At 47.8% G+C, this 21,600-nt stretch overlaps 1 long non-coding RNA gene across 3 annotated transcripts in view; it reads left to right on the forward strand.

The window, feature by feature from the left end:
- Positions 1–21,600, forward strand: part of Gm32770 — a 34,326-nt gene that overhangs the window by 7,380 nt on the left and 5,346 nt on the right. The window contains exons 2-4 of one of the 3 annotated variants that reach the window (XR_003955134.1): positions 15,494–15,664; positions 15,764–15,888; positions 16,589–17,166. This is a non-coding gene — a long non-coding RNA (predicted gene, 32770). Of the gene's footprint in view, positions 1–15,493; positions 15,665–15,763; positions 15,889–16,588; positions 17,167–21,600 lie in introns of those variants that run through there. The other 2 variants (XR_390863.2, XR_390865.3) reach the window with 2 other exon arrangements.

Here is a 21,600-nt window from a genome sequence, read left to right on the forward strand (position 1 = left end):
TTAGTACTGGTAGCTATAGCCAGCGAGAGAGTTTGAACTTGGCCCTGTGAGAGTTTTATTTTAATCAAAGCCAGACAAGGGTTCCACCCCTCCTGCTTTGTACCAATCATGGCAGGTTCTGAAGTTGAGCTCTCACCAATGGGATGAGGCTCAGTCACTAGGGACCAGAGATAAAAGACAAAGAGCCTTCCCTTGCTAGTGAGGTTGATTCTGGTTCTAGTAACCCTCTTTGCAATGCTGGGGAGAGAACGTGCCCTTGTTTTAAATGGCAGTGGCTCTATTAAATGACTTAGCAAATCAGCGCTAAGTGTCTTAATCCTATGTGATGCCTAGCAACCCAACACTCTTCAGATGGTGTTCCACCCCATCCCCCACCCTCAACTGGGCTATACCTGTTGCCTTAAACCTTCCCTCTTCAAGCACCCCAGTACCCAACATCAACAACATCCTTCAGAGGACTTGAAGGAGGACCAGTATGTATTCGAACTTGGTGGTGAGTATGTAAGGTTTTGCACATATTGGAGCTGAGGTCTCTATTCTTATTGCTGGGGGTATTGGTGATTGACAGCTGTCAGTGGATCCCCTCAATGACCCTTTGTCTCAGAGCAGCATAAGTTTAAGGCCATTCCATCTCCAGGCTGCTAGCAGGGTTGGACAAGGCATCCCCATGGCTGCTTGGAAGTGCGGTTTCTCCGGTGCATTTCTGGGACCCCTCTCTGAGTATGATCAAGGGCAAGCTGTTCCATGAACCCTGAACACACAAGTCTCAGGGAATCCGACCTTATTGAAAGTCCCATATTATACTCTGGCATCCCAGCATTTGATGCCTGAACGTGAGCCTGCTCACAGAAGATGGCAGGGAAGGGTCCGGAAGCCACATGGCTATCGGAATACTATACGTGTCTGTGTCATTTACAGCTGTGTGATGTTTCATACTAATCTTGAGATCTCTGCTTCCTTATTTGGAATAGAAGTGTAATACTATAGACGGTGCTGATGGAGGTGACTTCCATCATGTCCTGCGATAGACTCTGGCATACTGCACCAGGCAGCGGTGCTTGTGGGTCAGGAGTAGCAGCTGCTTAGCACTTCTCTGTTTCCCAGTTTTCTTGGACTCCGTGAAATCACACTCTCTTGATGCACCCACTTTTTTCCCCACACGTATTCTCTGTTCCATTGGCTCCTCTTCCCACTCCACCCCCTAAATTTAGACCTTCTCCAGGCTGTGCTCTTTTCTCTTCACTGTCCCCCAACAACTCCCCTCCCCAGGATCCTCCACACCGGCACCCAGCAGCCTACCTGCTCCCTGGGGCCAGCGGGTAGCCCTGGTGGGTTAGTGTGTGTGGGAAAAGTGATGTAGCTCCCAAATGGATGAGCCCACTTTGTCATTTGCATAAACACCCATAGCATTTCCCTTTTGGGCTGCTGCAAAAGCCAGCCTGTGGAAGCTTTGAGAGTGTGCCAGCAATCTCATGGCAACCCTTGCCCTTGAGTAAGGGCACTGGGCAGCCCCTGAGCAGTGTGGCTGTCTGTCAAGGCTGATAATGGAGAGAATGTAAGAGGAGGCAGAGAGGTGGCAGCCACTGTTGAGGCACTGTGTGTGACAAGAGGCAGGTGAAGGGATGCTGGGGACATCCCGGAACAGTGAGCAGAGAATGTCATTGCTCTCGGGGGTTTTGTGTCAATTCTGCTAAAGACCTTAGATGTCAGGTGCTGACATCTGTACCCTAGAGCTCCAGGAAGGCACAGAATCTGTGGAAATGATGGGTGAAAATGGTTATTAGCCAGCGCCTGTTGCTATAACAAATTGTCTGAGATAATCAACAAAGAAAGCTTGGTTTTGTCTCCTGGTTTCAGAGGGGTCAGCCTGTGGTCATATGACCCCATTTCTTCTGGTTGTGGCATAGCAGCCCCTCATGTTGACAGCATTTGGCTTGAATGCCTGTTCATCTTATGGAGTCCTCAATGACTTGTGACTTGGTTTCCTTCCAGAAGGACCCATCTACCAAAGGTTTCACCTCCTGCTGTCTTTGCCACAGGCTGGCCCAAAGACCAAGGCTTTTTTTTTTTTTTTTTTGGTGTGGGGGGACATACCTCCAATTTGATGTGTAGCAGAATATGACTTTGAACTTCTGAACCTCCTGCCTCTACCACCTGAGTGCTGGGGTTACAGGTGTGGACCACCTTGCCTGGTTTACACAGTGTTGGGAATTCAGCCCAGGGTTTTCTATACAATAGACAAGAGCCCTTCCTGATGAGCCACATCCCCAGCCCAGGACTAAGCTTTCAAAATAAAGACCTTTGGGTGGCGTTGACGATGATTACAATGGGTCCAGAACTGCAGCTGAACAGGGCCGAGTTGTGGTGCTGTGTCCTGGAACACAGTAGGGCAGAGTGTCTATAATTAATGGTAATTTACTGCATTTCTCAAAATATCTAGAAGAGAGGCTTTGATTGTTTACAACACAAAGAAATGATGTATGTTTGAGGAGAGAGCTGTGCTAATTATCTCCATTCGACCATCACACACTGCACAATGGCACGGGGACACCATGCTGTACCTCTTAAATAGGTACACATGTTATGTATTTATTTTTAAATGAATTTGGATTGTGTTGATCTATAAAGAACCAGTGGGAAAAAGGAGGTTCTGTCTTTAGAGGCTAAAGAGTTAAAAACACAACTGAAGGAGAAAAGGGAAGGGAAGGGGAGAAGGAAAAAAAGGGGAGGGGGAGAGAGAGGAGGAGAAGAGGGGACAGGAGGGGAGGGAGAGGGGAAGGGGGCAGAGAAGAGAGGAGATGAGGGGAGGAGGAGAAGAGAGAGGGAAGGAAAAGATGCATGAGGGGAGAGGGAAGGGGATTGGGAAGAGGAAGGAGAGGAGGAGGGTCAGAAAAGAGAGGAGGGGAGGGGAGGGGAGGAAGAGGAGGAGGGGACAGAGAAGAGAGGAGAGGAGGGGGTTAGGGGAAGGGAGGGGGAAGGAAAAGATGCTTCAGAGAATGGAGAAGAAAAGAGTGGAGGGAAGGGGAGGGAGAGGAGGAGAGGGCAGAGAAGAGAGGAGAGGTGAAGAGGGAGGGGAGGGGAGGGGAAGAAGAAGGGAGGGGAGGGGAAAGTAAGATCTATTAGTCCTTCCTGCTCTCCTAGCACTTGGAGAACATTTCCTCTTTAGTTGTCATAAAGCCCCTACAAGGACACACATATTTGTAGTTTTACAGATAAGAGAACAGAATTTTTCCCTAAATCTTAGTAGGGTGTTTTATTTAGGGTTTTACTGCTGTGAACATACCATGACCAAGGCAACTCTTATAAGGACAACATTTAATTGGTGCTGGCTTACAGGTTCAGAGGTTCAGTCCATTATGATCGAGACAGGAACATGGCAGTATCTAAGCAGACATGGTACAGGAGGAGCTGAGAGTTTTACATCTTCATCTGAAGGCTGCTAGGAGAATACTGGCTTCCAGGCAGGTAGGGTGAGTCTTAAAGCCCACACCCACAGTAACACACCTACTCCAACAAGTCCACACCTCCCTGGGCCAAGCTTATACAAACCATGACAAAGGGTCTACCCCAAAGCCTGCAGTCTTCAACCTACCTCACCCCACTAGAGGAGCTGGTAGACGGGTGGGACATTCCAGTACCATAACTTCTCTTTTGGGGTTAGGGCATGGGCACATATGACTCCTGTGGGAGTCAGAGGACATTTCCCAGAGTTGGTTCTTTCCTTCCACCATGTGGACGTCAGGGACAGAACTTGAGCCATCTGGCTTAGAGGCTAGCACCATCCCCTCCCACCAGCCCCAGCTAATCTGTAACCAACCTAAGTTTCTATTCTCACAAGACGAAACCAACAAGGTGTGCCAAATGGCCGTGTTGATTTGTTTATAACACAGGCCAATGAAAATGTCAGAATGAATTCACACCCTGCCCCATCTCTCTAATTCTTTCTCCCTGTGCACACATACACAGAGAGAGAGAGACAGAGACAGAGAGAGAGACAGACAGAGAAACAGAAACAGACAGACAGGCAGGCAGACAGACAGACAGACAGACAGACAGAGACAGGGTTAATTAAGACAACCTCATTTTAACTTATGGTTCTATCCATTATGCGCCCAAACTCCCATTTGGCTTTCTCCCTTTACTCTGGTCTGCTGGTTCCATGTGTCCCTATCTAGGGTTTGTTCGTAAGTGGTTGAAACGTTTGCATCAGAAACAACCTGTTTGAAAGACTCCTCTGTGGAAACCCACTTGTGTGAAAGAGAAAAAAAGTCCAAAACCTTCCCACATCTAAGAACCGTGTTTAAATGTCCTGCCTTGGGGACCTCAGACCTTCCCACCCCACTGGCACTTTCACTTCCCAGTTCACGCCCTTCTTAGGTTCTGATGATAAAACACTTAATTAGGGTGTTAATTAGAACACAATTGGGTTGCTAATGCAGCAGCTGACAGCCCAGATCAATTAAAAGAGAGAAAAAAGCCGCCTTGGCCTTTTGTTTGCGCCTTGGACAGGAGATGACATTTTCTTTTTAATTGCTCTGAAATGGGCTTTGCTGAACAAATCAGAGGCTGTCATTCATGCTTGGTTCCTGGTCACACTGTCTGAGCCAGGCTCTGCACAGAAGGATGCTGCCAGGCTCTGCACAGAAGGATGCTGCCAGGTTCTGCACAGAAGGATGCAGGCTCTGCAGCAGAAGGATGCAGCCAGGCTCTGCAGCAGAAGGATGCTGCCTTTTTTTTTTCTGCTATGCTTGGTGCTTGTTAAGGACATTGCCCAACCCACTGGTCCCATTTCATGAGCATTGAGCAGGGAAATTACAGCTTATAAATGCTCCTGGAGATGAATTATTTAACTGGTCTCTCTCTCTCTCTCTCTCTCTCTCTCTCTCTGTGTGTGTGTGTGTGTGTGTGTGTGTAAAGGTGATAGTGACCATTAAATCTAGACACCTACGTAGAACATTGCCCCTCCCCCCTTTCTTTCTGTTCACCTGGATGCTGAACGCTAGACAGAACTCTAAAGTTGAAAATCTTATTTCTGCATTGATGCCTATAGTGGGAATTTTCTTCCTCAGCAGAAATTGTTCATTAGGACACGAAATTGCTTTCCAGAGTGTGATGGGTGTGAGGGTCCTGGTGTTAGCAGGCTTGCTTGTAGGCAGAAGAGAAGGGCCTTCCGGGGAACCAAACCATAAAATTAGTGAAAGAGGACAAGAGAGGGCAGGGGGTTGGATCTGAGAGCAGCTAATACCAGTCAGGCTAGGAAGAGTCCAAGCGTACATGAGTAACCTAATGGGCACTTAAAGGCATATATCAAGCAACCACTGTGTGCTGGGCACAGGTTGTGGGCAGGGAAGGAAACACAACTGGTTTAAAGACAGACAATAAGCAAAGGACTGCAATAGAGGTAACAGTCAAGTTAGATGAGGCTTGTGCAACTGGGGCTGCGGCTCAGTCCTGCAGGACTTGCAAAACACGCACGCGGCCCTAGGAGCAATGCCCCGTACCTGAACCAGGATGGGGAGGAAACCATTCACTTGAGGTTGCCTTGACAATATTTAGCTTGGAGTATATAGTTCAGTGGTGGACCAGGTTTGGTAAGAACACAATACAAATGGCTCAGCAGAGGGGACAGACGTGGCCTGACACATGGGACGCGCTGGGAGGAAGAGGGTGGGAGTAGTACTAGGAACTCAGGTTCGTGAGATGGAGCAGAGAGGAAAGAAGAGTTGCCTGAGTTGTGGCAGGAGAGGGAACTCAGTCCCTCACCGCCTTTGAAGCCACTCAGGGGACTTGAGGTTGTCAGCTGGAATGGGGCCCTCTAGAAGGTTTTGAGTCTTAAGGCCACATCTGTGCTCCCGAGCCATCCCCACAGTGGCTAGCACCTGCTACCTGGGAGAGCAGGTGATTGGGAATGCAGGGGAGAGGCAGAGGTCATCTGGAGGCATTCCCTGAACTAAGCCGCTGGAGGTGGGAATGCAGAGAGGCCGTAGATTCCAGAGAGCTTTTGAAAAGCAGAGAATAGGTGGCTAATGGCATGCTGGGAGGGAGGGAGGGAAGGAGGGAGGGAGGGGCAAGGAGACGTTGGGAGTTATTCCTAAAGCTGCTGCAGCTGAGTGGCTGTGATGGAGAGAGGCAGCCCAGGGAACAGTCAGGAGCCAAAGCTCTTTTGTATTTAGTTTCAAGTGGTGATGGCAGAGGTCTGGGTAGAGGCAGAACACAGGAGCTGGAGAAGAGGAGACCAACCAGTGGACTGCAAACCTAAGGCTCCACAAACTACCCCTGGGGGCATGACAGCCTGTGAGAAGGCTTAAATTGAGAGCAGAACAGAGAGGAATCTCAACTTTAGGGTGTCTTAGAAAGAGGTAGATCCAGGGATTCACCCAGGACACAAGGAAGCTGCTTCCAGAGACAAGAGAAGGCACCTGGAGGAGACCATGTCTCTGCCACCTTGTGTCCCTGGCTTTCTATGCACAAATTGTCTTGAACATCCTAACTACTACCAGACTAAGTGTATTGGGTTCCACTAACATCTAAGCAACAACCCTCCAGGGCTGTCCCTCAGAATACTGGGGAAGTTAGGACGAGATCCTGTCTCCCTTAGCCTTCCTATCTCTGGCTGAATTCCACACTCCTGCTTCTGACTTCCAAAGCTCTGAGGAAGGGCATAGAAATAGCCCTGCCCTAGCAGGAGCCCACTTGGCCTCCTGAATTTAGCATAACTCAGGAGTAGAAGGATCCTGGAGTCTGTTCAAAGGCTACAGCCCACACGGCCCACGGACCAGGGAATCCAGCGTCTTTAAATTTGGCGTCTAGATCGCTTTAGGTTATAGTATCAGGGAAGCATCATCACCGTCCCCCTGTGCTTCTTCCTGTCCTAACTTTGGCATTTGCATGCCTACCCAGCAACACTTTAAACACATCAGCGGGACTAGTCACACTAAAGCTGCTCAGACAATCTGTTCCCACGCCCTCCCCCACCCCCACCCCCCAGCTCCTTAGATCTCAGGATCACACCTGGCCCAACGTGCATGGTAGATAAATGTTTGCTGAAGTGCCTCGAATGCATGGATGCAGACTGGGACGGGTCTATGGTCCTTCCCTTTTGTACACCAAAGTGAGGCCACGCCCTAGCTTCTGATCAGAAGAGCTGGTTCAGGAATCTACGCTCCTGATTTCCAGTCCGCTTTCCCTAGGATGTCAGCTTCAGTTCTCAAATGCTCCCCCAAAGGACTCGCAGTATTGGATAAATATGCAAACACCGCAGAAGGCTCCCTCCCCTGCAAGCTGGAGGTGGCTCTCGCTGGTTTAAATGGCACTATCTCGGTATCACCCACCAGGCCCACAGCATCAAATGGCTTTCTTTGGAGCCCTTTCTCAAAAGCAGCAGTGCGACCCGCCTCTCCTGCTTCACCACCACCTGTCACAGTTTGGGTCCCTTCTCCATTTTTCTCCCTACTTTGAATTTCCTAGCTTCTCAAAATGGGCTGCTTCTCACCTTTCTGAGTGCAAACTGCTTTGTTTGCTTTTAATCTTTAAAAGCTTTTGGCTCCAGTATAGCTCTAACTAATCTAAAAGCCCTGGAGTTTTCCCCGAGCAGATGATTAGGGGACTCTTTTTATGGAGGAGTGGTGAAATCGGCCTCTTTTCCTTGGAGACAGAACAGTGTGTGGAAGTGTGCATGTGTGCATGTGTGTGTAGACCTAGTACATATATATATATATATGCACATGTATATACACACACACACACACACACACACACAAGAGAGGCTCAGAAACAAACACCACAAGGCTTCTCTGTAACCACTAATGGTGGCAGTGCACAGCGTATTCATACAAGGAGACAGGGGATGTCAGAGTGTCTGTTAAGCTCTGCCTTGTGCTTACCAGTCAGCTACATCAAGGCCTCCTTTAAGCTCTTCCCTTAAGTGACAGTGTTTCCCATCCTGGGACCAAGGCTTACCAGTTTAGCTGAGGCTGTGGAGAAGGTTCTAGAAAGGACAAGAGCCCTGACCCCCTAGCTTGACTCTGTCCTTAGACCCCTGGCTCAAAGTTCAATCTCTCCTAGCTTATCATGAGCCTCAGTTTCCATTTTTGTAAAATGGGACTGGTGACGCATCTCTTAGAGGGAAGTTCTGAAGGTTGGTTAAAAAAAAAAAAAACCTTCGAAGTCCCAGCAGAAGGCAACGCCAGTCATCATCCTACGAAGGTTTGTTCTTAATAAAATCAAGGTGGGTTTTTTTTAATCTAATTTTAAAATGTTTAGAAGACTTCATTGCAATTTTAGAAGAGTTCATATGCAGTTTTTTGTTTCCGATTAGACTCCGGAAACCATATGATTGATCTATGCAGCCACTCTTTCACGCAAGAAGCGTCTGGCACAATAAGCGCTTTGCTACTCTAATTACTGCGGCTGTCAACATGGCTATTGTGATGTTTATTGATGGGACGGTCTCTTTGGAAAATAGAGTCCTGCATGATGAGCAGTTCCCTGTACATGGCCACATCAAAAGAATGGAGGTTGGATGGCTTTATGCATTCTTCCGTTTTGTGTTTGAAAAATATGTATTCATCTGTCAAAATAAAAAAGCAAAAATGTTTAACCAATGAGGGCCCTCGGACTAATGGAGCCCAGGTTCTGTAGCTACTCAAGGTCTCCTTGGCAACTGTTTGGGAGAGAGCAGAGCTCCTAAGAGCTTTGCTTGCAGCTAGAGGACATAGAAAGGTTAGACTTTCAAAGCCTTTGTGTCTATCCGCTAATGTCTGTAGGCAATATGTGCTTTTTAGAGAGCCTTTTGAATTACAGGGAAGGTGTGGGTGGCCAGATACTTTCCTTGAATAGCGATTACACTTTTTAAACTAGTGCCTGGTCTTGGTGAAACAGCTCTCTGGTTAAGTGTCGACAGAGAATGGTGTCTTAACCCTAGCTGGAGACCAGCCAGCCTCAAGAGCCTCTTCTTGTGCTGTGCACTAAGCTGTCACAGCCTCCCCCACCCCCAGCCCACGGAGCTCTGCTACCCAGAGAGGCCTTCAGTCATATCAACATCAATGATACAAGGACCAGATCATTTTATCTTTTGTGCAGAGCCAGGTATCTCACAAGCTGACTGTGCCTTTAGTATGAACTAATTGTATATGAGTCCAGCCTTAAGAACAAACCCTACAATCCCTACAATCATTGTAGATCACTTTGTAAAGTCGGAGTTTCACACAGCCATGAAAAGTTATGTTAGTAGGGTTGGGGAGCGGAGCTCAGCAGGTGAAGTGCTTCTCACATTAGTGTGAGGAACTGAGTTGGAACCCCTAGAACTCCTATCAAAGAAGGGTGCAGTAATATGCATTTCTATTCCCTATGCTCCTATGGAGAGATAGGAGGAAATGTCCCAGAACCCTGGTATTTGCAGTGATGAATAGGGGACCCTGCCTCAAATATCGTGGAAGACTGCCACAAAGGCTGTCCTCTGACCTCTATACACACACACTATGACACACTCATACCTTCACACACACACACACACACACGCACACGCACACACATGCACATGAACATGCACACATAAATACGTTGGTGAGCATATTTTAATGGACGATGTAGGAAACCATTCATGATGTAACGCTAAAGTAGGACACAGAACTGTGAGCTGAGCCTGATTTTGTTGTAAATTAAAAAAAAAATGGTAAAAGGCAAAAGCAAAATGGTTATGCGGATAGCTGTATCAAAGTTGTCACCGGGGCGTGGGACTAGGAGTTTTATTTCATTCTTTGTATTTCTACGTGTTTTCTAATTTTCCACAGTACACATAAATTACTTCAATTTAGGCATAAGTGTTATTTAGCAAAAAGCAAAGACATGAGTCTCGTCGGCTTGGAAGGAGATACAGGTAGAAGTGCTAAATTAGAAATCGGTGGTTTGAGTGGCAGCTGTTGGATATTAATGTTTAGCCTTATGTAACACGTCGTGGGAGGCTTCTGAGCCATTTCCCCACCTGAGCTCATTTCCATGCCTTCCCTGTGTGGTAGGCAGTGGAATTATAATGCTTTTCTATATTAAAAGGGGGCAGAAGGGGCCCAGGGTGCAGACTGCCTCTTGCCTTGGGGATGCTCTCGGGCTCTGATGTAGGACCCTCATGAGGATGTCAGGGTAGCAGCCACACTCGTCAGAGCACAGAGCTTTGGAACGTTGGAAACTGTGATGAACACTGCCCCACAAAGAGGAGACGGAGGTGACCCACATGTTAGCCTGCTCGTTGAGAAGTCACCTCCCAAGCCTTATTGTTTAAGATGGGGGACATTCAGGAAGAGAGATTCCGCTTACTGTATTCCTACAGTGAAGCCCTTCAAGGAAGGGAGAAGAGACCTTCAATTATTACACTTTAGAGTAGAGCCCTGTAGGTAGAGAGACTGATGGCACCTAGAGGAGGTGGGGCCAAACGTGTGTTTCCTCAGATTATCCATGTTTACAGCTCTCTGTCTTACTCCTCATGACAGACTAGCCCAGTCCCTCTCCTGGGACACCTCCAGCCCCAGTTCCTGGATTCCTATGCCACTTGGGGGTCTCTGTCGTACCAGCCTATTTTATATTGTTCTGGTTCTGTTTTCAAGGTCTATGTTCCTTCTGGTGAGGTCATCTGCAACATCTCTCATCTCAGTTTCTGATGTGTTTTTGTCGTTGTTCAAGGAGGCCACGGTCCACCCAGAGGCAAGAAGTAAATACACTCATGATCCAAGTCACCATCATCGGTATTATAAATGGTGGAGGCTTTTCAAGCCACGAAGAGAAACTGAATGTGTATCACCTCAGTATTTTAATCAGTACCCACACAGAAGTTGATTTTTTTTTTAATATTACCTGAGGGTTGGCCAGGATTCAAGAAAAGCACTCATGGATAACGTTGCAGGCATTGCTAAGCACAGTTAGGGTGTTCTCCCTGTATCTGCCTGAGCCCCGTGTTTTAAGTATGAATAGAAAGTATTAGGAATGATATTATAATAGCTATGGTAGTCAGGGTAGTGTATGTAGTAACAAGTATAGCTGGGACTCTATAGCTTGGTACAGAAATAATTATTTGGCTCATCTAAAGTTCTCTGTGCAGGAGCTGGAGAGATGGCTCGGAGGTGAAGACTGGGTTCTATTCTTGCAGAGAACCCAAGTTCAATTCCCAGAACCTATATAGAGTGGTTCACAATTGTGATTCTAGCTTCAAGATTCACTTGCTCGCACGCGTGAACACACATACACACACACAAACATGCACGTACACATACCCCACAACACACTCATGAATTAATAATAATGATGATGATGATGATAATGCCCTTTGTGCATCATCTGGGCCCTCCCTCATCCAATGATTCTGGGATGCAGAAGTCAGGCAGGTAAATATTGTCACCATCTCTAACATAACATCTGGGGCCACAGAGGTGGGGGTGGGGGTGGGAAGTGCTTAAAAGGGCCACATACTGGCTCTGAAATGGTTTCTCCAGAAATAATACCTGTCACCTCCACTACCACGTCATTGGCTCAAGGCAGCCACGTGGCTTTCCCCCACGTGGCTTTCCCCACCACAATGGAATCAAGGAGTGCATGTGTACAACCGGCCAGGTAACTCCTAAATGTCCGCCACACATTGTAACATACACGTAGCCCTTACTGTGTACACACTTCTCCCAACACTTGGCAGGGATGGCCCCATATTATGGGACCGTATGAAGTTATTACCAGGCACCATAGAGGCGACAAACAGAACCAGGTGGAGTTATTTGCCAGCAACTCACAGCTCATCCACAATTTGGGGTCAGGATGGAAGCCAGGAACCTCTGTACTGGATGCCTCCATCATGAGTCTCTCCTGGAGGAGGAATTTCTGTAAAATTATAGACAATGTAAATGACACACCCGACAGGCCGTGTCTGACACACACCACTTTCTCACAAAGAGCAGCTCCTTCTATTCCTCTTGCTGGCTACCTCTTTTCTGAGTCAAGGCAGAGTATAAATAGTTTGATGATGTGATGAAGATATATTAAAAGGGACCTCTTTTGTCCTGCCATCTGGGGTTGCATGGGACGCTTCAATAGAACCTTGCTGAGCAGTAATTACCCTCCAACCACAGTATCTCGGGGAGCCACGCCCATTTTCACCCTGGGATGGAGTGAAAGCAAAGTCTACATGTTAATTACCGGCCTGCCCTGTCTCATTACGGGTATCCATGAGGCTGCTGCGAGCAAAGTCTGAGGACCTAACAGTACTTATTTTGTGTTTGCTTTAATTAAACATTAGCGTTAGTCTTGACTCATTCCATAGGTAAAACAACAACAACAACAACAACAACAAAAACCAAAACCTACGTGCTGTAAAGTGGTTTGTTGACTTTGTATAGCTAAAGCCATATGAGGCCTCACAGTGAGTAACCTGTCCCCCTGCTTTCATGAGGTGAGAGGTCACTCTCCTGCTTCTTAGAACTTGGTGGCCTGAGGAGTGGGCCAGTGGGAGCGAGCCCCAATCCAAGGGCAGGCTCTGCTTCGGAAACTCACCAAGGGCCCAGATCAGCGAAGGGTGTCATTGAGCCTGGTGAAGGAATGGAACAGTTAATGGTGTGCACAGACCTGTGTAATTACGGTGCGCAGCCATTTCTTCTCTCTCTGCAGGAGATGGGAGACAGCACCTTGGCGCTTGGGAAATATTTATCTTCTCTCGAAAGTTGGGAGCTGATGGGGTTCTTGTTATCTTAAAAAAGATTTATATTCTCTCTCTCTCTCCCCCACGCCCCCGTGTGTGTGTGTGTGTGTGTGTGTGTGTGTGTGTATGTGTGTGTGTGTGTGTGTGTGTACATCGTGTGGGTGACCAAAGAGGGAGAAGAGGGCATCAGATACCCCAGAGCTGGAGTTACAGGTTATTGTGAGCTGCTCACTGTGCAGACTGGGAACTAAACTTTCATCTTCTGCAAAAGCAGCAAGGGGCTATTAACCACTAAGCCATCTCTCCAGTCTCCCCTTTTAATTTCTTACCTGTTTTCACTGTTTTCAAAGAGATGGATCCTTCTCCCTCCCTCCCTCCCTCCCCCCTCTCTCTCCCTCCCCCCATCTCTCCCACTCCCTCCCTCCCTCTCTCTCTCTCCCTCCCTCTCCCTCTCTCTCTCCCTCTCTCTCTTCCTCCCTCCCCCCTCTCCCTTCCTCCCTCTCCCTCTCCCCCCTCCCTCCCTCTCTCCCTCCCTCTCCCTCTCTCCCCCCTCCCTCCCTCTCCCTCTCTCTCCCCCCTCCCTCCCTCCCCCCTCCCTCCCTCCCTCTCCCTCTCTCCCCCTCCCTCCCTCTCCCTCTCTCCCCCTCCCTCCCTCTCTCTCTCTCCCCCTCTCTCTCCCTCCCTCCTTCCCCCCTCTCTCCCCCTCCCTCCCTCCCTCTCCCTCTCTCTCTTTCTCCCTCCTTCCCTGCCATGCTGGGTATAGAACCCAGGGTCACACATGCCAGGCAAGCATTCCACCACTGAGCTATACTGCCAGCCCCCAAAGCTCGAGTCCCAGCCTTCTCTCTCTGACACAAGAGGATTCACTGTTAGGAATCACTGAACTGCCTAGCGTAGGTGCTGTGCTCAGCGGTGAGCCAGGATAGGAAGGCAAGAGACACCATTCCTCACCACACAGACAGCAAACAGGAAGCTATGAGAGACCAGAGCTTTGAAGGTGCTGAACAGAGGTGCCCAGAAGACTGCAGGAGTAAATAACAGAGAATCAGTGAAGCATGGGGGGTGGTCACAGTACAACTGGACCAGTCAGAACCTGCAGGTATTCACAGTTTCTGAGAATGAAGCAGGTCATGTTAGGGAATATTGGAACTCATTATTGCTCTAGTACTTAATGAACTGAGTTCTGGAGGGTACTGAATACAACTTTAGCAGGGCTTACAATAACAACAGTATTACAAAAGATAACAAGCACTTTACCATTGACATTATGTAAAGGTATTTATGTAAGACCAGCATTGAGATGGAAATATACAAAGTAGTTCTTTTATAGTAGTTAGACTATAAATTAATTTTCATGATTTTTTTCCAACATTACATTGCCTCCAATTTAAAGAGAAAAACAAAATCTGCAGTAGCTTGTCAGGTCTATTTTTCTGTTGCTCTGATTAAATACCCTAACAAAAGCAACTTAAGGGGAAAGGGTAGTTAAGTTGGCTCACAGTTACAGGTTACAGCCCATCACTGTGGAGAAATGAGAGCAGCAAGAACTTGAAGCAGCCAATCATATCACAGACACAGTCCAGAGACAAGAGCAGTGGATTAATGCTTTCTCCAGTTGGATACAGCACAGGGCCTTCTGCCTAGGGAATGGTAGCACCCTCAGTGGGCAGTTTTTCCTATCTCAATTAACACAATGTCAAAGTAATTCCTTATAAACCAATCTAGTCTAAAAGATCCTTCATAGAGACTTCCTTGCCAGGTGACTCTAATAGTATGTCAAGTTAACAATTAAAACTGTCCCAGTAGCCAAAAACATTCCAATTTTAAAAATCAACTGAGAAAGCATCTATGGTAAGGTTAAGAAAGGAATCTTTAAAACAGTTCAACCATCCACACATTTCACAGGACTTGTGGCCTTTGGAAAAAGATTCTACAAGAAAAAAAAATATTTTTTAGGGAAATACTGAAAGCTGCTCAGAAACCAACATATCTCAGGCACTAAGGATTTGCTATTGATATTTTTCAAATGTCAGAACAAAACAATTCTCAATGCAAGAAGAAAAGTTCACTTTTTATTACACAAACACTACAACCCAAGTTCTGCTCTGTTTCTCACATTTGAGTATTTTCCCATATATACCCCAAAACCTCGTGTAGCTTTAGCTATATTTTTATTATGTAATATCCATCCCCCTCAATACCACTACAAGAATTCTAAAACAGTGATTTTGGTTATTCAAAGAAGGGCTTAGTGACTATGTGTTAAACACGGTAGTTCTGGAACATTTATTGGTGTGTACTGACCTTCACCTTTTACAATTATATTGTATTGAGGGTCTAGGGAGATGGCTCAGTTGGTAGATGTGCTTGCCGAGCACGTGTGAGGATGTTGAGTTTTATCCCTAGAACATAATTAAAATGCTAGCTTGCATCTGTACACTCGCGCACACACACACAAGCGCACACACACACAAGTGCACACACACACAAATAAGATTATAGCCAAGAGAAAAGCAATGCCAGCCCTGTCATGTTGTGAGCTTGAGCAGAAAAGCTGAGGTGGCATGGACTGCCAGTTATCAAGGACTTGTAGCAGGGACTCTGACACAGAGACATCTTGGAATCTTTGGTTCTTCGAGGCTGGTTTCTTGAAGGGCCAGCCCAGCCTGGATCAGAAACCTCTGTGCCACCATATCCCCGTGTTTACCATGTGGGATTTGGATCTGGGGCTTAACTAAGACACACTCTTTGAAAACCAAATCGATTTGTGAGACTCAAAGTTCTTGACCATTTCCCGTTCTGTCCTGATTCTACCTGCAGAGCCCAGTTGTACGTCTTGACTTGGTCCAAGGAGTGCAGCATCCTGGTACCTGCCTCCTTCTCAGCCAGCTGGAACCAGTAGAACGCCGCCTGGTCTGCTCCAGGCCTTATTTGCTGCATTTAGAGGCACAGTGCCATCTAGTGGACAGAAAAGCCTCTTCATGCTCTGAGGTTTGTGGGGGTTTGTCGTCTTGTTTGTTTGTTTGTTTAATTAGTAGGGAATGGTGGTAAATAGACTGAACGAATGAGTTGTCGTCCTTTGATTCCCAGGAACACCTAGAGACAGAAACTGTTCTCTCGAATTCCACAGAGCCAGCCAGTGCCTGCAACTGACTTACAGAACCTCTTGGCCCAGTCTTGGTTCAGGGTTTTTGGGACCATGCCACAGAGAGCAGGTGAAAATACTTCTGGCTTTGGTTGAGTAGCAGCTCTGGCCTCAGCTGGTGGGTGTGTGCTGGGGTTGGTCGCTGGAGGACCTCTGCTGCTCTATGCAATACCTTGGCTCGGCTCTGGGCGATAGGTGCAGACTCTGGGCAAGTTCAGTTGTCTAGGTACTGCCGTCTCTTTCTTGCTCTGAAACTCAGCCGTGTGAGGGACTATGCAGAACTGGGGTGGGGGATGGAACTAAATGCCACAGAGGGCTCTTTGTGCCTGAAGACAGAGAAGGAACATGTACAGCATTCCTCGCCCCCTCTCCTGCCTACAGGTCACCTCCAGTCTCTGGTCTCTCTCCTGCTCCCTTTTCCTATTTAAAATCTCCTGCAGCTGTGGGGTCCTGGTCTCCAAGGACATGGCTGTTTAGGTCCCCAACAAGGGGTGAAAACAGCATGCTTTCTTTTTGCTTTCTGGGATGGACTAGGAGAGACTGCACAGCACTAGGGCTCTTCAGCCAATCTGTGTCTAAAAGGTGCACACTGAGCGGACACTGAGAAGAGTGCCACCCCTCCCCCTGCCCAGAGGGAGAGACTACCTGATGTTGAACTTTCAAAATTCCAAAGTGTTGGATTGAAACATACGTCGTGCTTTGGCATGACCCTCCGTCCAGATTCTTTGCCTACCGAGGGAAGCAAAATGCTTTCTTGTCTTCTCTTTCAGTGGCTGGGCTTTCCCGTTACTTTTGGACCATCATCCCAGCAAGAAGGATGGATGGATCCGTCTTGCCTGAAGCTTGACGCCTCACAGAGTCTACAGGTCAGAATATGAGTACAAAGAGGCTGTGTGTGAAAGTATAACAACATAAAAACAGAATTCTAGGCCTTTAGGCCCAGGCTTGGAAATGTGGCCTTTGTAAAGGTATGCTAATCATAAAACAGATAGCAACATTCCTCCACCCACCCGCTTCCTGGGTTCAAAGAGTGCTCATTCAAAGAAAGTCACCCAGAACCTGCAATGCAAATGTGCTATTGTTAGGGACTCTTAAAAGCTGTCTTGAGAGTTAACAATTACCAGGTATTCCTTGTGACTCTTGTAACTTTACACTTCCTTGTGACTCTTAACTGGTATCTTTGGTATCTTCCAACATCGCCCTCCCCACTTCCTTAAGTTGTGGTTTCTTCCTTTAAATACCCCCTTACCCAGCTACTCGGGGCGCCACGGTCCTCTACCCCTGCGTGGTGTATGACCATGGGCCTGAGAGCGCTCTTGAATAAAAATCCTCTTGCAATTTGCAGCAAGACCCGTTTCTTGTGGGTGATTTTGGGGTGTCGCCTCTCCTGAGTCAGAACGTGGGGGAGCCCTCACGTTGTGGGTCTTTCATGTGCAGTTCAACGTCTTAATTTTTCCTCCCTCCCTCCCTCCCTCTTTCCTTCCTTCCTTGCTCCAAGCTACTTTGAGTTTGGAGAACTTCTCTGCCTCTTTGCTTTTTCTATCTCAAAGAATCCAACTCTAAGACCTTTGCTGTCTGGAATGTCCTAAACCGGCCAAGACTAGACAAAGCCTTTAATGCCAAGGGCCCTGGCTGAGTCACTGTGAAGTGTCTCATGGCCTGTCTTGTCCTGAGTAGAACAATCTCTTAAGTTCTCCAGAAGGCTGAGCCCACTGTCAGGTGATCCCCAAATAAAAGCTTGCCCCAGCTGGGCTCTGCCCCACCTGCTTCACCACTAGCTGAGGTCCCTGGCCTGCTTTCCAAAAGGCATTCTATCCCAGCACACACACACACACACACACACACACACACACACACACACACACACACACACACACAGAGAGAGAGAGAGAGAGAGAGAGAGAGAGAGAGAGAGAGAGAGAGAGAGAGAGTCAAAACCAGGCTTGGCTGTAGCACCCGGAAGTCCACTGCAGTGTAACCACATAGTCAGCTCTTCCAACCCAACAGACATGCCCCGCCAAGGCAGTTATAAAGAGGAACGTATTCACACTGCAGATCAAACTTCCTCGTGGGAACACTGTTATAATTGGGATGTGTGTCCAAACAGTGGCCAGACACCAAATGCGTCACAGCCATCTCCAGCAGCGAATCTTAAAAGCCAGATACCTGTGATTGCTCATCACAGGAACTATGTGCTGCCCTCGGCTTCTAGTTCCAGCAAGGCTTTAGGCTCATTGTTTAGAGTTCTGAGCTAAGCTGCCCCTCGCCTGCCACACCCACCAGAACCCCTCCTATTCTCTCCTGTTCCTCATCTTGGAGCTCTTCCCACACCAAATTCCTTACCATCCCACTTCCGTGTGTAACCATAATCCACATTGTGATGAATGCCCTTTCCTACACTGGAAACCCTGTCTGCTTAGCATAGAAGAGAACCCTAAGAACACGCACAGGCCAGAACCCTGAAACCATCCAACTATACCCAACCTCCACTCAAGGGGACAGGGGAGCTGAGACAGGGTTTCATCTTCATGTGTTATTTATGGAGATCTTGCCCACTCTGGAGGAAGTCTGGAGGGAACCATCAGGGGCCCCTGCGAAAGGAGTAGAGCCGCCATTGCAGGGAGTGGAACCTGTTAGACACTTCTTCCATTGATCATCCAATCACTGTTCCCATTCTGATCTAGCCTGACCATCTGGAGAATGAAAAAAAAAAAATCGGGCTTGATCACAGGGAAGGACTCTCAGCTGCCAATCACTTACACTCCAGACTCTGGCTTCTTGGGTCACAGCAGAGAGCCTTGCTCTCCAGTGAAAACTTCCAGCCAGCTTCCTTCTCTGCCCTCACATTCTCCCCTGCCTTGATTGCAGGGTCTTGAGGAAAAAGGAGGAGACGTTCATCCAGGCTGCCGAGTCTACCCTCCTCTCTAATTCCCTTTGTTATCACCAACTCGTCTCAGTTTTTCCGTGTTTGCAACCATTCTTTCAAAACAGCCAAATGACTCTTTCTTCAGAATGGTTGTTTTTTTTTTTGTTTTTTTTTTTGTGAAGGGAGTACCTCCTTGGGGTCTTCGTGAGGCCCTTGAGGGTCATCTGCTCCCTTGAGCATGCTCAAGGGAGCAGCGGCGGCTCACAGGGAGGGTTTCAGCACAGTTGGTTCAACAGAACCACTGGAAACCAATTAGCAGGCAGAAAAACCAGAGAAAGGATGCTGGCCCGGGAGCAGGCGCCCTGTGGTAGACAATTACCAGTGTGGGCAGGGACGGCGATATAGGTCAGCTCTCAGCCAGGAAATAGTTTTACAAGTGCAGAATGTGACTCCCTTCTGGAAGCAAAATCTGGGGAAAGGTTTTCTTTCTATATTTGGGCTCTTGACCACCACCAGGTCACTCTGCACCTCAGCCCTTGTTTTCTGAGGCAACTGGTCTCGTTTCCTCTGTTGTCCCAGAAGAAAATAGCCAGAGGCCCTTGTAACTATGACTTTCTGATTGATGGAGAGGAGAAAAGGCCGGTTCCTGCTTCAGGGGTTGGGACTGAATTCTGGGTAGTTATGTTAATACCACAGTCTCACATTTGGAGGACATTTTGATAATTTTTACCACAAGTACACTACATCCTTTTTTTTTTAAGTTTGGCTGTTGTTTTACACACACACACACACACACACATATATTTAAAAGGTTTTGTTTTTATTTTTAATTGTGTGTGTGCAGTGCCTGCAGAGGCCAGATGATGGTGCCAGACCCCCTGGAGCTGGGGTTGCAAGAGGTTGCCGCGACCCTCCCAATATAAGTGCTGGGAACTGCCCTGGAGGAACAGCTAAGCTCTCTTAAATGCCGAACCTGTTCTCCAGCCTGTTTGACTGGCTCTGGACAACATATCTGTCAGCATCTGTAGGACAGATGAAGAATTTCACCTGTCTTAGACAGGTATCTGGGACCGTGAATTGAAGATGCACTTCTAAGCCTTCGGGATTATTCCAACTGGGAGTTGGTCCAGGAGAGTCAGGAGACCTTGAAGTTTAGATCTGGATAGTTACGAAATGGAACCCCACAAACCTCTTACTGCTCACATTTGGGGACACAGGACAATAAGAGCCATAGTGACCTTAAGGCTGCACCTGGCACAGGACAGACCCTTAGGTGATTCTTCATTCATCCGCTCCCTTTGTTTGTCGAGACAGCTGGGGTGGGTGGGTGGGTGGGGCAGGTGGGCGGGGCAGGTGCTATTCTTTGCACTGAGTATAGGAAAGCTGAGGCTAAGAAGGGCTGAGAAGACGTTTGTGCCTTCTGAGTTTGCACACAGCAGTGAAGAATGACTCCAGGGCTTTGGGCATTGGGGCTGAACGCCCTTGCCTGCGTATGCCACGGTGGGTCTGCAAATGCTTCTCGCCGAGCCTTGGTCAGACAGGGCAGGTGTCCTCATGAAAAAGTGTTTCTGGTATCAGGTTTGTTAACCTTACTCTGGGGTTTGATGATAACTCAGAAGAGTCCCCATGCTCTATCAGACAGAGAGCCCTTTGTCCTGAATACCACCTTCCTCAGAGCTGGAGACACAAGATCTCAGCGCACATCTCTCTGTGTGGTTCTTATTTAACTACCCATGACTCTACAGGAAAGTCTTTTCAGGGCTTCTGCTCTTTGGTCCCCACTTGGGTGCCCAGACCAAAGATTGTTTTTATTGTTGACACCTTTTGGTCACTGGATTATACCGGCATATTGGTTGAACCTCCAGATTCTTTTCCCAAGCACGCAGCCCTAACAGCCACGACACCCTCTGCTGGCCTTTTGGTAAAGGAATAAAGATCTGTCATCTTCAACTTAGCAAGAAGGACCTCCGTCCAAAGGAAACACCTGCTCCTGGCTAATCAAAGAGCAGTTTCTTCAGACTGGTCCATGCGAAGGTTGTGAGGGTGTTTTAGGAGTCTCTGGTCTTGACTGTCTTTGTAGCTGGTCTGTCTTCCTCAGTGAATAACAGAGAGCCCAGCTCTGACTCATATCTTTATCGTTTGGACAAGCTGTAGCACCCCTCAACACGCCCCCAATATTGTTCTATGTTTGGCAAGAAACGGCCTCCGAGGCGCTCTCTGAGCCTCATTACAGAAGGGTAAATGCTAAGGGTGAAGAGATCCATTGCATGCCCGTGGGAGTCTAAGGGCTTTTTAAAACCAGGAACCGAGAAGGTATGGCTGCTAATGAGCACACTGTAAAATCCACAGAGCACCTCACTAGATAGTAGAGCCATTTCCCAGGCTAGGAAGGAATGGAAACCCGCCAAGAAGGGCCACCTCATCAATTAATGAAGAGCTAATCAAATAAAGCAAAAGAAAAAAAAACAACAAAAACAAACAAAACCACAAACTACCTGGCTTGTTGATGTGCTTTGGTGGGACAGGAGAGATGATGGGAAAGAGTTTTGTACAAGTGTACTTTTGGAGAGCAGCTGACTAAGGACGTCAAGGCCCCTATAGTGCTTGGCTGTTTCCCCATGCCCTGCAAGGACCTCTGTCCTGACATGCTTTCTTGTTTGTTTGTCTGTTTGTTTTGTTCTTCTAGAACCCATTACTAGGACTCTAGAAGTTCACTGCTGGGTTTGAGGGATCCATTGTCCCATGTGCTACAACCATCACTTCTGAGATCAGGGTCTCCATTTTATAAGTAGGAATGCAGAGACAGGGGACAGGGGGAGCTGATGCCCTTGGTCACTGTACAAGGTCCCATTTACCCTGGATCTTACCTTTCACGGGCTTCCTAACCGGGATGATGGGGTTGGAGGAGACCCAAGC

The sequence above is a fragment of the Mus musculus genome, chromosome 4 (assembly GCF_000001635.26).
Source record: "Mus musculus strain C57BL/6J chromosome 4, GRCm38.p6 C57BL/6J".
Taxonomy (NCBI): Eukaryota; Metazoa; Chordata; class Mammalia; order Rodentia; family Muridae; genus Mus; species Mus musculus.